This window comes from Peromyscus leucopus, chromosome 18 (assembly GCF_004664715.2).
Source record: "Peromyscus leucopus breed LL Stock chromosome 18, UCI_PerLeu_2.1, whole genome shotgun sequence".
NCBI classification, from domain to species: domain Eukaryota; kingdom Metazoa; phylum Chordata; class Mammalia; order Rodentia; family Cricetidae; genus Peromyscus; species Peromyscus leucopus.
Window position 1 is genome coordinate 36,167,437 of NC_051078.1, and position 16,296 is coordinate 36,183,732.

Below are 16,296 nucleotides of genomic sequence, written 5' to 3' on the forward strand. Positions count from 1 at the left end.
ATTTCTAAACCATGTTGAAAGAGCAGTTTGGTTCTTCCTGACAATAAAATAGAAAAAGAAAAGGTGAGTTAAAGAAGAAATTATTAAGCAAAAAAAGGAGCCAGGACTTAGAGGTGAAAAAAAAAAAATCTCAACTTTATATAATGCAACTCAGAAAGCATGTTTTGAAGAAACAGCTGTGGTTGCGACTTGATAAGGAGGTTACTTACTGTGAAAGAGAAACATTGTTTCACTCAGACATCTCAACAGAAGCCAGGAAAGGCAATGGGAAAATACCAGCAAAAACAGTACCAGCTGGGACCACAGGGAGCAGAGAAACCCAAACAGGAGGAGGCAAGTTCGTGGGGGGAAAAAAAAGAGCTCTTCAAGACAAGAACCCTTGGGAAGGACCCAAAAGCAACTGTGACATCACCCGACTGCCACTCCCACAGCAGATCCAGAGTGCGTGCACCCCTGGGTGCCCCAGCTTCAGAGGACTCTGCGGGGAGGAACCCTCACGGAGAGCTGAAGGGCCAGCCCAAAGGATGCTAATGTGCCAGTGCCTCCGGAAGATGGAACCAATGCCTTAGAGCATCTACGAAGACAGAAAAGGTTATTCTCGAGTTACTTATGATCTACTGGACTCACCCCCGACCCCCTTTCCCTTCCCATTTCTCATACTTAGGATAGAGGAAAGGCCTGGGTCTTATCTGCCGTTTTATTTGGGGAGAACAGAACTTGTCTGGATGCACAATTGGAAAACTGCAGAGAACGTTTGAGCAGCTGGAAAGGAGTTTATTTCCGGACGAGTCTCAAATCTCACACATGTTTGATTGAGGTCACATTTTTTTTTTTTTTTTAAGCTGAGGACCGAACCCAGGACCTTTTGCTTACTAGGCAAGCACTCTACCACTGAGCTAAATCCCCAACCCTTGAGGTCACATTTTGACGAGACCTGAGAGCAGGATTTGGAGACTGTTGGGGCAGAATATATATATATTTGCATACAAGGAAATCATGGACCTGAGAGTCCCATGGGCAGAATGATACGGACTAAATGAGCTCCGCATCCCGATTTTGTATGTTGGAGTTTTAAGATGATAGCTTAAGGATGCGGTAATGCTAATTATGTCTCCATGGGGCCAGAAAAGTGGTACCCTGCATCGATTCCCTTATGAGAAAAGGAAGAGAGACCTGAGCTTCCTCTCCGCTTAATGAAAATACAGCAAGAAGATGCTAGCAGCAGATAACACATCTGCTTGGATCTTTGCCCTCCCAGGCTCCAGAACACTGAGAATAATTGTTTGTAGTTCTGTCATGACAGCCTGCGTGGACTGAGATACTCTCTTATGCTTGTGTTCGGATCGCTAAATTGGCGCTTCAATTGTGAAGTACGATCATAGAATTCTGAGTTTCCCAAGTATCCATAGATGACTATGAGCCTACACATGGTTTTATCTGGGGGCCTGGGAAGAGCTGGCCCCTTGAGAGAAGATAGAGGGATGGCGAACAAAATACAGTTGTGACGCCAGGCGGTGGTGGTGTGCACCTTTAATCCCAGCACTGGGGAGGCAGAGGCAGGAGGATCTCTGTGAGTTCAAGGCCCACCTGGGCTACAGTGTGAGTTACAGGAAAGTTACAAAGCTACACAGAGAAACCCTGTCTCCAAAAAACAGAACAAAACAATAACAACAAAAATGCAGTTGTGTGGACATCTCATAAACCATCCCTATGCTGTTGCCAGGTATACAGACAGGTAAAACTCTGGACTTTGCATCTTGAGCAAGCACAAGTGCTTGCTGTATACATGTGTTTATCACACAGTGGGACCCATTCCTGAACAAATGTGTGAGAGATGGCCAGGGAAAATGTTTCCAATGCGGTTGATGGCAGATAGCAAACTTCGAAAACAAAAGGCAAATTCAGAAGAAGAACTCACACTTTGTTCTGGTCTGAGTGTTCTTGCCCTTCCCAGATTTACCCACTGAACTCCTGACCCCAGGGTTAGGTACCGATAGGATGGTACCTTTGGGAAATCGCCAAGTCAGCAGGACGGGGCCCTCATCATTGAGGTTAGCATCCTTATGAAGAAGCCTTCCCTGTCCCTCCATCGTGTGAGGATACAGTGTGATCGCACCAGCTAAGAGCATGGAAATGGGCCCAGGACTAATTCTGCTGTCAGCTGGAGCTCAGACTTCCCAGCCTCTGGAATAATAAGACATACGTTTCTGTTTTTCCCAAGGCATGCAGCACATGCCATTTGGTTTTGGAAGCCCAGATGGATGCTGACACGCTTTAACCTCCCAGGCATATTTCCAAAGGGGGATGGATCCATCATCACATGGGACACAAGACGGCTGTCCACACTGAGGCTCTTGAGTCTACTGTGGCTGGTGATCTGTACAAGGAGGCACCGGGGTTTCCTGACCCCAGGAGTGGAGGAAATGGAAGCCACCGGAAAGTGATCTTTCTAGCCTTTGGCTGGCATTAGTGACTACTTCCATCATATCTTTAGTCACACCTACCAATTCTGATTTGGTAGGTGGGAACTTCACAACGACACAGAAGGACCCAGAGAGTCGTTAGAAGCCACTTGGAAACTTGTACCATGAAGTATTATTATTATTATTATTATTATTATTATTATTATTATTATCAACCTTATTTCAGAGGGGAAGAGACTAAGGCTCTAATAAATGAATAATGAGCTCAGATCACTCAACTTGAACAGGCAGAGCTAGGTAGGGCTGAAAGCCAGACAAAGGGACCCCACACCACATCCTTTTTTTTGCACAGCCCTGTGCCCTGACCTCACCACAGGCTTTTGTTTTCCCCCTGACTTCCTTTCCTCCCTACTGCATGGAAAATTGAAAATGAGATGGATTTCCTTTCACTTAGACCGTTTCAAAAGCCATTGTTCCTTCAGGGAGGAGGTTGGAGGGTTTCCAAAGACTGAAATATCCAGAGAACATCTGGCCGTGGTCTCTCACACATGCACACTTAGGAACACACCAGGAAGAGGAAGACCATCCACCCCATCTCAGCGCTTGACATTCCTAACACGAACGTAAGGCCCAAGAGTCCGTGTGCACAGTCTGTCACTCTGTGTGGGACTCTTTGGGTTGTTTCGTCACATGAAAACCCGTGGGCCACGGAGGGCAACACTTTGCTCAATGAAGTCTGTAAGAGTAGACCTTGGGAGACCAGGGCCAGAAAGAGAAATGATATTTTTGGAAGATATGTTACTGTGAGATAACTGCATGGGCTGTATACACACACACACACACACACACACACACACACACACACACACACATTCACACACACGGCACAATGAAGGAGCTGGAGTGTAAAGTACATATGATATTACCTGTGTTCCAGTAACCGTTAAAGAGTAAAACTATGCCCTTCATTTGTTTGGATCCCTCTAGCCAAATTTGTTGTATGTCGCAACAAGTTATTGTAGGCCATAATTTTAGACGAGGTCAGAGCAGTGCATTGTTTAACAAGCAATACTTATTTTGCTTTATTATATACAGTTAACATTTTTAGCATCTGTGTGCCAAGGCCTCTTCTAGTGCTCTGGACACATCAATATCATTCAGTTAAGCCTGGTAAGGACCGTAGGAATAGGCATGCTCCTGTAAATTCAACACTGAGGCTGAGGCAGGAGAATTAACCATCAGACCAGGTTACTCAGTTACTCACAGCCAGGAACTCGGCATGCAGCCCAAGCTGGCCTAGGACTTGGAGTAATCCTCCTGCCTCAGTAGCCCAAGTGCTGAGACTTCCAGGTGGGAAGCCAGCTTTGTGTGAGAAGGGGTAGGCAGGTGTGTGTGTGTGTGTGTGTGTGTGTGTGTGTGTGTGTGTGTGTGCATGGATGTGTGTAGGTAGTTGTATGTGCACATGGAGATCAGGCGTTGACGTCTGATGTCTTCCTCTTCACCTTATTTTTTGAGACAAGGTCTCTCACTGAACCAGGATCTCACAGTTTGGCTACACTGCCTGCCCGGCAAGCCCCAGGAAACCCTCATATCTCCACTTCCCCAGTGCTGGGGGGGGCGGGGGCTAGGCTATTTTCATGGGTTCTGGGTTCTGAACTCAGGCCCAGAACGCAGGCCCTGATGCTTAAACACTTCACCGAATGAGCCGCCTCCCCAGCCTGGCTCAGAGCCTTGCTTTAAATCAGGCCTCGATAGGCACAGAAGGGCAGAGGTCCCTCTCTTCTGTGATTCTGCCCTGGCCACTCACACCTCGAGACCCATCCCTTCCCATTTTCACCTGGACTCTCACTAGCGGGCCAGTTTCTGAGTCAGCTCAGATTTCCCTTCTGGGAGGACAACGTCTCTGACCTGGGTGCAGACTTGGCCCCCGTGTGCTCTCTTGTCTGAGCTTTGTTCTCACGGCAGAGACTTTTTTTTTCTTTCTTTCTAGTATTAAATAAAGCAATCAAGATGTCATTGGCCCGAGGCTGTCTCCGTACTCGGAGTTTCTCTACAACAAACAGCAACCTAAGGTATTTAAACACACTGAAACCTAATTTAGGAATATGTTTTCGTAACAGCTAGTCATAAGCCAGTGCCTGGCAGCAACCTCACTTTGCCGTGCCCAAGTAAGACAGACGTTTCTTCTTTGTTAGTGTCTGAAAGCTTGCTGTTGTAGAAATGGTTGGCCAGGCTCTCCACAAAAGCTCTCCTCCTCCTCCTCTCACTGTCGCCTGATTCATGGAGCATTTCTCCGCTCCAATAAACAATATGGAATCTAATTTGCCTCAAGTTTTCAACAGTAGCTCCCAATCTGGCTTCCAGTCTCCCTTCTCTGGTGACGGTTCCGTGACCACATCCCTACTTGGGAGGCAGCTCGAGGGATTCAAGTCAGGCCAAGGAGGACAAGGAACAGCCGCAGTTCAGAAGTGACCATGTGACCCCGGGGCCGGCTAACTGTGGTGACTCCTGAGTGGGAGACAGAGCAGAAGAGAGCCGGCCAGAAGCTGCCAGCAGACCTGTCTTCATGGGCTGCTGAGGTGAAGCCAAATGCACGGAGCCCTGAAGGAAGGAGAGCATGGCAGAGCCTGCTACTGAGCTACTTGATCCTCTCGATAGGGTGCTACCTACATCTAAGATATAGTCTAGAATTTTGTCTTTTTTTTTTTTTCCAGAGCTGAGGACCGAACCCAGGGCCTTGTGCTTGCCAGGCAAACGCTCTACCACTGAGCTACATCCCCAACCCCTTAGCCTAGTATTTTATTCACTAACAAAAACCAGTTTAGGCCGAGGAGACGGCTTATCAGTAAAGTGCTTTGCTGTGCATGTGTGAGGATCTGAGCTCCAGCACTCAGGTAAAAAACTGGATGTGGTGGGGACATGCTTGGAATCCCAGCACCGGGGAGGCATGGACAGAGGGACCCCTTCACAGCCAGCCTAGCCGAATTGGTGAGCTCCGGGTTTCAGAGAGAATACGGAGTATTCAGAGATCACTCCGCTGTGCCTAAGGTGGAGTGATACCAAAGCTCATCCTCTGACCTTCACATGTGATGCACACACACACACACACACACACACACACACACACACACACACGGATTTTTTCCCTAGCATTTGCAACCAAAAGAGTACTAGGTATTGATAGATTTGTATTCTCTATCCACCTACCATCTACCTCATAGACTACAAATCTTTTTAGGCAGAGGATGGTAGGGACTTTTTTTTGAGTGAATTTAACTGGGAAGGGTGTGGGGGGCATTTACAGGGCATTGAACTGATGGTAGACATCCTTAAGGACTCTCACAAACTTAGTTCAAAACGTGATCAGATGACGTAGTCGGATTGAAGTGTGGGAGAAGGGGCTGGCGCTGCTAACAGCAGGTTTAACACGGCAGTGATAGAGATGGGCGGGGCAGTGGTTAGATTAAAGTGAGGCGCTAGTCTGAGAGTGTGTGTGTGTGTGTGTGTGTGTGTGTGTGTGTGTGTGTGTGAGAGAGAGAGAGAGAGAGAGAGAGAGAGAGAGAGAGAGAGAGAGAGAGACTTTTGGTAAGTTTCTCTTGGCAGCCAACATAAAATCAAAATTTTGTTTCACTAGCTGATTGTGACCTGTCCAAACCACCCATTTTTGTTAGTTTATCACCAAGGCAAAAATTACCGTTAGCGAATCAGGGGCTCATGCGTGTTCAAGTAAGCGAGATCACAAAGCCAAAAGCTTTTCGTGACGTTGTCAGTTCAGGCCTTCATCCCAGGGATAGGGCTGCGGACTTAAGTCAGCTCACAGTGAAGGGGGGGGGCTGCCGGGGCAGAGCATAACGGAACACCAGCCGTAGCGAAGGCACAAGGCCAAACAGCGTCCTCGCCTTCTCTAAGCACCGGCCAAGGTGGCATCCCTCAGGAGACCCACCAGCTCAGCACCCACTCGCCAGCTCCAGGACTTGCAGCAGGGAGGAAGGAGCAGGGGCCTTCCTAGTCTCCTGCACATCCCCCCAAAGGCAGTCAGACCTTATTTAAGCTCCAGACAGCTGCCCCGAGCCTGTCTCGGAGGCAGAATGGGGGCACCAGATGCTCGGCTCTGAGATTCCTGTGCTTCAGCCCTCGGGCCATATCACTGGCCTGCAGGCTCCACAGATACACAGTGTCAGCCGAATGAGGCCTCCGTTAGCTCTTGATGGTGAAACAAAACCAGAATGTGTCTATGCAGAGAAACTCTGTCTCGAAAAGCCAACCTACAAACCAACCAACCAACCAAACTCCAGAATCTGAAAGAAGCAAAAAATCATGCTATCCTCACTGTTTTTTTTTTACACGACTCCTTTAAAGCAGTTACTCTGTTGTAAAAAGAAACTCTAAGAGCTTCAGGAGCAAAGAACACGCTTGTGAAGCGTCCTGGAGCCAGGCTCCTTGGTCAAGGCCAGGTCTCCCACTGCCTGACTGCCCGGCAGTCGGCTTGTCAACTGGTTGGCTCGTTAACCTCTCAGGAGCTTGGTTTTCGCCTCTGTGAGACAGAAATCATCGTACTTATGCCAGAGGCTTGTACCAGAGCTTCAATAATTTCTCCATGCAAAGCATGCAGGAGCCCAGGCCTGGACGCCCAGCACTTGGGAGGCCGGGGGGTGGGATTGCAAATTCCTGGCTGTCCTGGATTCCATAGTGAGATCTGGTCAGAAAGAAAGAGGAAGGGGTGGATCCGGAGGAAAAAAAAAGATGAAGTCAATGGGCGTTAATCTGTATTCACTGATATTATTTACTTAACAGAGTGCCTTGCCCATGCAGAACTGTCCCTGAATGAATGAAGGAAAGAACTAACGAAGGAATGAATGATAAGTTATGTGGCCACTAGATGGCGGTAAAGCCTCACTTGTAAGGACTGAACTAAAACAACCAGCATTGTTCCTGAAGGGCGGATAAGGGAGCTGACCCGTTCAGGCCACTCTCCACTCACTCCTGTCATGGACAATGTCCCCCTTTCTCCACTTCGTACATATTTCTCCATGTGGGCCGCCATGACAAAACACCAGGCTACGTGGCTCAAACCCACTCATTTTCTCTCAGTGCTGGAGGCTGGAAGTCCACGGTCCTAGTCTGCTCTGATGAACGCCGTGATAAAAGCAGCTTGCAGAGAATTATTTCTGCTCACAGCTTAAGGTCCTCCGTGAAGGGGAGTCAGGGCAGGAACCCCAGGAAGGAAGCTGAGGGCAGAATCTGAAGCCAAGGCCCCCTCACCCAGAGGTGGCGCTGCCCACAGTGTGCTGGATCCTCAATTAACGACATCAGCATTAATCAAGAAAATGTCCTGCAGACATGCCCACAGGTCAGCCTCATCTTAATTGAGAAAATGCCCTGCAGACATGCCCACAGGTCAGCCTCATCTCAACTGAGGTTCTCTTTTTTCCAGACGACTCCTGCTTGTGTTAGCAACAACAACAACAATCCACGTTCAAAGGGGGAGCAGTGTCTGGCAAGGCCCCCCTCCCTGCTTTAGAATTACCTGGGCCATGCTCCTCACAGGCTTCCTCAACTACGCAGAGGAGAGCAAGAGATCATTTCTGGGTTTTCTTGCTCTTCTGAGCTTCTGCACCAGCTCTCGGGGCTTAGGGCATGCCCTATGACCTCCGTTAACCCTCACGCCTTCCCAGAAGGTCCTATTAGACGGAGGGTTAAGACATCATCCACACAGGACCCCTCAGAGCCAGTCTTCGTGGCCACGTAAACCTCGTCCTTGGTTTCTCGCCCCTCCTGACAACGTCCTTCCTCTGAGTTATTCCCCGTGAGTCCCGCCCTGCCAACCTCTCAATCTTCGCGTGGCTTTCCCACTTAGTTGCATTGGTCATCAACAGAGAAAGCCTAAGAAAACCGTCACGTAGCGGTAACGTAGATTCACGTGTTCGGATAATGTCAAGGCAGGTGGCGGTACCCCATCACGAGGAGGGGAGATGGCTAACTTACACCATGGTGTTGGCCCTGCATTCTCTGACTCCCTTTCCTCTTCCTCCTCCTCCTCACTCTATCTTCAGTTTCTCAGCATGCAGCAGAACAGTGAGTGGGTCCTAACCTGAGTTGTGACCCCTTTGGGGTTTGAACCTCCCTTTCACACCAGTTGCCTAAGACCATCGGAAGCATCAGATATTTACGTTATGACTCATAACAGTAGCAACATTAAATTACCATTAAAATTAAATTAATTAGTCATCAAATAAAATTAATTAAAAACTCATCGTTTCCGCCTCTAATATCGGCAATTCTCAACCTGTGGGTCACGACCCCTCTGCGGGCCGCAGATCAGATGTTTCCATTCCGGTTCATAACAGTAGCAAAATTTACAGTTATGAAGTAGCAAGGGAAAATAATGTGACGGTTGGGGGGGGTCGCCGCCACATGAGGAACTGGACACTGCAGGGCCGCAGCATTAGGAAGGCTGAGAACCACCGCAATGGAAGGACACTTCACCATCCTTGGGTGGTTCCAGCTCCATCTTAACCTAAGGGCAGCTGCTAGGGTCCCGGGAGAAGAGAGGCAATGTGACAGCTGCATGAACCGGTTTCTATGGACACAGGTGCACGGTTCTGTTCCCTGCTGTGTGTTAACGTTCAATTGTTAAAACAGCCTTCTCGTTTTTTCCAGACGAGAAAGCGAGACTGCAAAGAATGTGGCGGAAGTTCCCCCTTTGTTCCCTGGTTTCCATTTTTTCCCTTCGTTCCTTTAATTTATCTGGCCTGGGTCTCCATTTCCCAGCCTCCTCACGGTTTCCTGTGACCACGTGGCTCAATTCCGTCCACTTGGAGAAGAGTGGAGATGATGTCTACAACTTAGGATTGTGTCCTTAGCAAGACGCTGCTGGCTTCCCACACTCTTCCTCTCTCCAGTCTGGACTTCGGAGACTGCAGCAGCAGGCCAGCTTTGACCATGAGCTGCACGCAGGTCAGGGAGCTGCAGAGAAACAGAGGAAACCTGGTCCCTGAAGCATGTAAGAGCAAAGCTGTGTGCCCGCCCTAAATCTACCCTCAAACTGAGCAAATGAGGAATGCTCTTCTCTTTCCTCTGAACCACCTGACCGACCAAGTTACAACCGTTTTGTACGTGTATCCCCCCAGAACCCTAGGATCATAAGCTTATGGCTTTTTGAAGTCCACGTTTGTGGACATTCGTTGGAGAAGCAAGACTAAAAAAAAGGTATAAGTCATGTGATGGCCCGGGTTCCTGCGGGAAATGGGTGGCACATGGGATTTAACTGATAAAAGCTTAATAAGAGTCTTTCCCAGGCCTGTGGGGAGAGTCTGGGTCATAAAGGCATCACTAAGGAAATCACATCAGGAAGCCGTCACCAACCTGAGGCCTGGGGGACAAAGAGAAAGAGGTGGGATTCTGGGGACCCAGGGGAACTGGGGTACAGAGGGCACCTGGCAGAGGCATGAAAGGGGGTGTCTTTTTTTTTCCTCTGAAAAGACAGACTCTGCATTGAAGAAATCCCTTAAGGGGTCTATTATGTACACAAAACACTGGTAGGGAAGAATTCCTTATAGAAAAAAAATCCTCTGTTTCTCAGGATGGTGGTGGTGCATGCCTTTAATCCCAGCACTGGGGAGGCAGAGCCAGGCGGATCTCTGTGAGTTCGAGGCCAGCCTAGTCTACAGAGTGAGTTCTAGGACAGCCAGAGCTGTTACACAGAGGAAACCTGTCTTGAAAAACAAAACAAAACAAAAAAAAAAAAAAAAAAAAAAAAAAAATGCTTAAAAAAAACAAAACAAAACAAACAAAAATTCTGTTCCTAAAAGTCACAATAAGTTCCTTACTCAGAGTTGCCCCTTGGTAGAGGTGGACAGTAGAATCTGCAGATGGCCCCGGTATGTATCACCCCAGTGTCTGGGAGGCTGAGGCAAAAGGATCTTGAGTACAAGGGCAGCCTGGGTTACAGAGCAAGATCCTGTCAAAACAGAATCCAGAGATGGAGCAGGTCCTAGGATACAGTGGTACAGTGTTTGCATGCAGTGTGCATCCTCAGGTGTTCTTCAGTCATCTCTAGATGTCTCATCACACCTGCCATAGTGTAAATACTAGGAAAACACTGTTTATGGAGTGGAAGAAAAGGGTGTCTGTGTGTAGTAACTTTTTTTTTTCTTGAATATTTTTCAGCCCTTGCTGGTTGGCTCCCCAAATGCAGGTGACAGACTGTGCTAACGCCTGACTTAGAGAGGAACTCAAATGTGTCCGTTTGTCTGTGTGCCCAGGTACAGATGGCCATTCCCAGACTCTCTTGCTGTAGGGTCTGGTAGATGAATATAGGTTTTCGGCTGGTGGGAAACGAGAGAAAATACCGAGTCTCGTCTCCAGATCCTGTTTTAATGAATGAATCACGGACTCTTTACTTTTCCGAAAGACCCACTTTTTCGGAACTGGGAGGGGTTATTGGTAATCCAACTCTAAACAGGTCCGTGACTCCTGGGGAAAAAAATTTGCAGGATAGCATGATGGAGACCTTCCATAGATTGAGGGTGATTCACATAAAGAAAATACATGCTTTATTTTTTGAGTCATTGGTTTTTAGGTTTTTTTTTAATAGTTCAATCTGTGTTCTCATATGGAGTACTTTTCTGGGGGAGCATTTTATTTATTTATTTTTTTATTTAGTAGTTTAAGTTGTGTGGTGTGTGAGCTGCAGAGGGGATGAGGTGGTGTGGGCCTGGAAGACCATTTGTGTGCCAATGGCGCCCTCTAGCGTCCGTGAGGCTTCACCTGCATGACTATCTGAGGTCATTCCAGATAGAAGCCCGTGTCCAGTCCTTAAAACAGTGTCTTCCCCAACGCTTCCACTAAAGCCTCACCCCAGCCCTACCCAGGTATGTTCCCGGGGCACTCCCCGAAACCACTAAGTTCATGATAACCAGTTTGTGAAGCCAGAAAGCTCTTTAGAGGATCTTGAAATGACAGCAAGGCTACTCCAGGGAGCAAGAGCAAATGCACCCACCCCCCACCCTCTTCCTCGCTTGCTCCTTTTCTGCCCATCCGCTATGGAAGAGTCAGGCAGAGGTAACTCTCCACTTACTTCCTGCCCGCAGCTGCCTCCTGCTTTTGGACTCATCTCGGATCATTCACCATAACAGCTAAGCTCCTCGTCCTTCCGGAAGCATTTCAGGGAAGTAATAATATGGCCAGCAGCCCCTCATTATTTCTCTTATAAGCCCCATGACTCTAAGTGCCCCCTTGAGACAGTCACTGGTTTGCACATGGCTGTTTAATCCTTCCTTGAAGGATGCATGTACACACGCAGGATCTCATGCACAGACATGACATGCAGGCTCACATGTACACACACACACACACACACACACACACACACACACACACACACACACACAGGAGATAAGGGGAGACAGCTCAGCACACACCATTTTGCTTAAAAAGAGCCTTTTTTTTTTTTTTTTTTAAGACAGGAATGGTGGATAGCGCCTGTAATCCCAATACTTGAGGTAATCAGGAGGGTTACCATAAATTTGAGGCCATTCTGGGCCTGGGCTATGTAGTGAGTCTGAGGTCAGCCTGGACTTATGTGTGAAAGCTTGTTTCAAAAAAACTTAAATTTGTTTTTGTTTTTTGTTTTGTTTTGTTTTTTGAGACAGGGTTTCTCTGTGTAGTTTTGGTGCCTGTCCTGGATCTCGCTCTGTAGACCAGGCTGGCCTCGAACTCACAGAGATCCACCTGGCTCTGCTGGGATTAAAGGCATGCGCCACCACTGCCTGGCAAAACTTAAAAATTTTACACACTTAAAGGTAGTAACTCCGTATCTCCCCAGGGTATGCTCAACCTGCAGGCTGTGGATTGCATGATGCCAAGGACGACTATAAACACGACCCAACAAAAATATGCTTAAGACATTACAAGACACAGCCCCCATTTCCAAAACCTCAGTTATGTGTTTATCCAACATGAACGTGCGTGACATCTTCATGACTCAGTGTCAAAAGGGTGGACACATGCTCACCTTCTAGGCTACCCCCCTCCCAGAGACTCTCCATCTTTATCCAGGGGCCCAATTATGTCTTTGTAATTTGTGTTAGGGTTTGCTCCTGTCCAGTGAAGGTATGTTTATTTAGAGCCCTCACGTGAATGCTGTATCTTTCTGATATCTCTAAGCAAAGTGCCCACAGGCCACAGCAGAGTGGACACCACCTTTCAAGTCATGAAGCATGGACGTGCTAACAGAGGTTTAAGATAATTGTGGGCACAGTGTGTACAAGGGACCGACGTGTGTTTCTCCATTCTCTGCTCCTTTCAGAACTACTTTGTGTCCCATGGTGACCGTACATGGGGAGAAACCAGAAGAGGAGGCTCCGTTTCTCCTGTTGTTGGGGTCTGGTGGATGCAGGTCAAACTCCATCATAGACAATCCCCACCCTGGGCAGAAAGGCCACAAATCATAAAATACCAGGGCTGTTGCACTTGGGTGATTTTTTTAAAAAAGATTGATTTATTTACTTATCATATATACAATGTTCCATCTGCATGTATGCCTGCATGCCAGAAGAGGGCACCAGATCGCATTACAGAGGGTTGTGAGCCACCATGTGGGTGCTGGGAATCAAAACTCAGGTCCTCTGGAAGAGCAGCCAATGCTCTTAACCTCTGAGCCATCTCTCCAGTCCGTACTTGGATGATTTAACACGGGTGAAGCCCAGAGAGCCTGACATCTCGTACGTACGTGACACCTGCATTCCAGATATTACCTCTTGTGTCTCCCACCATGGGGCCTGTACCTTTATCAGAAGTCTGCTCAGTGAGAGACAACTCTGAGCAGCCCAGGCAGCTCCAGCTGTTCCCAGTGGGCTGCCCTCTTGGTTTGATCTTTTTTACACATCCCTTACAGGGTATCTCCGCAGCTGACTTCCAAGTCTTGAACAAAGCGGGGTCACCCTTGCAGGCTCGTTCCCTCCCCGGAAGCTGCTGGCTTTGTGATGACCCCAGTGGTCAGGAAAAAAACACAGGAAGCTGAAACCACTGGGAATAGTAGGGAAATGGCTTTAAGGGGGACGCTGGAAGAAGCGACAGTGATCTCCAAAAATGTGGCCGTACCAGATTTTATATACAATAAGGAAGGTTGGCGTTGAGTCGCGGGTTGCTTTGAGAAGAAACCGACTCCCTCACTGGACAGGGAGAGAGATGGGCACCTCCCGAAAGTGACTCATTCACTTCCTCTGAACCCAGAAACTCCAGGCCAATGCAGAGTGGGTTTTTGATACCTCTTCTCTTACTCTATCCCCCAAGAATGTGCTCTGTGACCAGGTTCACACCCTAACACGGTAATCTCTCATGCCTGCCCTTATAGTCACAGCCCAGTGGCTTCTGCACTGTCCCGGGCCAGCTCTGCTACACAGTGCGCCCTCCTCTGTGGACCTGGGGCCACTGTCACCCTCATAAACTCTCTTTCCTGAGCTCTTGGGTTGGACAGCCTTCCATGCCAGGAACCAACAAAAGATGTGCCTTGATTTGAGACAAGCGTTCGGCCACAGGTGCTCGTCTTTCGGAAGACACCAGGCATGTATCACTGGGGACTGACTGCTTAATTAATGGCTGAGGAGTTTTCTTTGGAGACCAGAGAACAAAAGGAAGGCGGCAGGTGTGAGAAGTTAGGATGGGCTCACTTGTTTACTTCGAGACGATTAGTTGTTGTATGTGGGTCTCATCGCAGTGAAAAGAAAGGAAATGACGTGTGTGTCCCGTGTCGTCGTCCCCCCCCCCCCCCCCCCCCCCCCCCGCCAAATACTGGCCCCGATGGCAGGTAAACAGGTTCAGGGAAACACTCTGCGTGAGGAATGAGGAAATGTCAGGAGATATCTGCTGCTTGAGTTTTACTCTTTTCACAGCCCCGGCACAGAGACCAGGAGGGCAGAAGGGCCCACACGCGGAGACATTCACTGTGTGAACGGTTCTGCACTTGTGGGCTGTGTGTACCACGGCCATCCTTCCTCAACGAGCCACTGGGTTGCCTCTGGGCTAGAGAAACTCGAAGGCTTAATTGTTCCAGCACAGCATGACTTGTTTTGGTGAGGGTTTCCTTTGCTGGGTGGGTACCCACCGTTAACCACTAGGGCTGTCTATGGAGGAGAGTGTTTGGGGAAACGCCCATCTCACCCCCTGTCCAGTGAGTGCCTTAGGCTTTACGCTTTCCAGCCTTACAGTCGGAGCAAACACCTCAAGTCAGGATGGAGCTTGATGGTAGAGCGCTGCAAATAAGAAAAGAAAGGGAAATAAATAGCAAATTAGAAAGATAAGTAAATAGCAGTTTCAACAGTAAGGCCTCTAGAGTTAAATATATATATATATATTATTTCCTTTATATATATATTTAATATATTTATATATATATTAAATATATTTTAAAATATATATATTAAATATATATTTTAAATATATTTTATATATATATTAAAGGAAAGGGCACTAGCTTAGGCATCCTTTCATTTCTACTCTCTGTAAAAGTTTCTCGAAGCATCGGTACTTATTAGGATTGTCAAAAAAAAAAAAAGATGTAGTATTAAATTTGAATTTCAGATAAAGAATAAATACTTCAAAACTAGTTTGTCTTAAATTTTTTTTTTTATTTACATGCACGGGTATTTTGTCTGCATGTCTGTCTGTCTGTGCACCACGTGCATGCCTGGTGCTGGAGGAGGGCCAGAAGAGGGCGTCAGATCTCCTGGGACTGGAGTGACAGATGGTTGTGACCAGCTGTGTGGGTGCCCACGTCCTTTGGAGGGGCAGCCAGTGCTCTTAACCACATAGTCACCCTTCCAGCCCCATGCTCTGTCCTTTAAATGGACAAAAATGACTTATATTGACAGCATTGGACAAGTTGTTTTGAAATCAGTATGCCCAGCGAATGGGCGAATCCAGCTAACAGGTGAGTCAGTGCACATCACTGTCTCTCTCTGTGGTAAGGACACTCATAATCCACCCCAAGTGCTTTCGTGGACACAGCACACTGTTGACCACTGCGATTAGTCATCATGGTGCATAACAGATCTTTTAAACACATCTCTCATGTCCAGCTAAAGTGTGTGTGTTGACCTACACCACCTCAGATCTGGTCCCTGATAGCAATATTCTACTCTACTTTAGTGAGTTTAACTTTTCCTTTCTTTTTTTTTAAGTTTAAATTTAATTTTTTAAAAATGTGTAGGTACTTTGCCTTTGTGTCTGTCTATTGTACCAACCATGTGTGTGCCTTGTGCTTGAGGAGGCCGGAAGAGGGCATCAGATCCCCTGGAACTGGTTACAGACTCAGAGTTGTGGGCTACCATGTGGGTGCTGTAAGTGTGTGTGTGTATGTGTGTGTGTGTGTATGTGTGTGTGTATGTATGTAAGTGTGTGTGTGTGTGTGTGTGTGTGTGTGTGTGTTAGTATGGGTGGTGCAGGTCAGAACTCAAGTAGAGAGATCAGAGGACAACTGTCTGGGGATGGGTTCTCTCTCCACTTTGTTTTTGAGGCGAGGTCTCTCTTGTTCTTGCCACCACCCAGGAGAAACTTTTGGCCGATTCTCCCGTCTCCATCTCCCGTCTCTCTGTGGAAGTGCCGGGAGGACAGGAGCACACCATTGCATCCAGCTTTCTAGGTGGGTTCTAGGAATTGGACTCAGTTATCAGAATCTCCCTGCAAGCATTTAAATGGGAACTTTGAAGTACACATTCAATCCATAGTAATAGACAGCTGTAGTTCAGTGCTTGGAGCAAACTTTTATACTGTTTTCCTTAACGGCTGTACCAATTTACATTCCCACCAACAGTCGGCAGAGAAGAACTAATATTTTAAAAGCACAATTGTATCCCATGTACTATTCAGAGTG

At 47.6% G+C, this 16,296-nt stretch overlaps 1 long non-coding RNA gene across 1 annotated transcript; it reads left to right on the forward strand.

Annotated features, from left to right (window-relative positions):
• The first annotated feature begins 8,909 nt into the window (after positions 1-8,909).
• On the forward strand, positions 8,910-11,820 carry LOC114700547. Its single transcript, XR_003735700.2, has 3 exons — positions 8,910-9,632; positions 10,593-10,687; positions 11,516-11,820. It is a non-coding gene; the product is annotated as an uncharacterized LOC114700547 (long non-coding RNA).
• Positions 11,821-16,296: the final 4,476 nt, after the last annotated feature.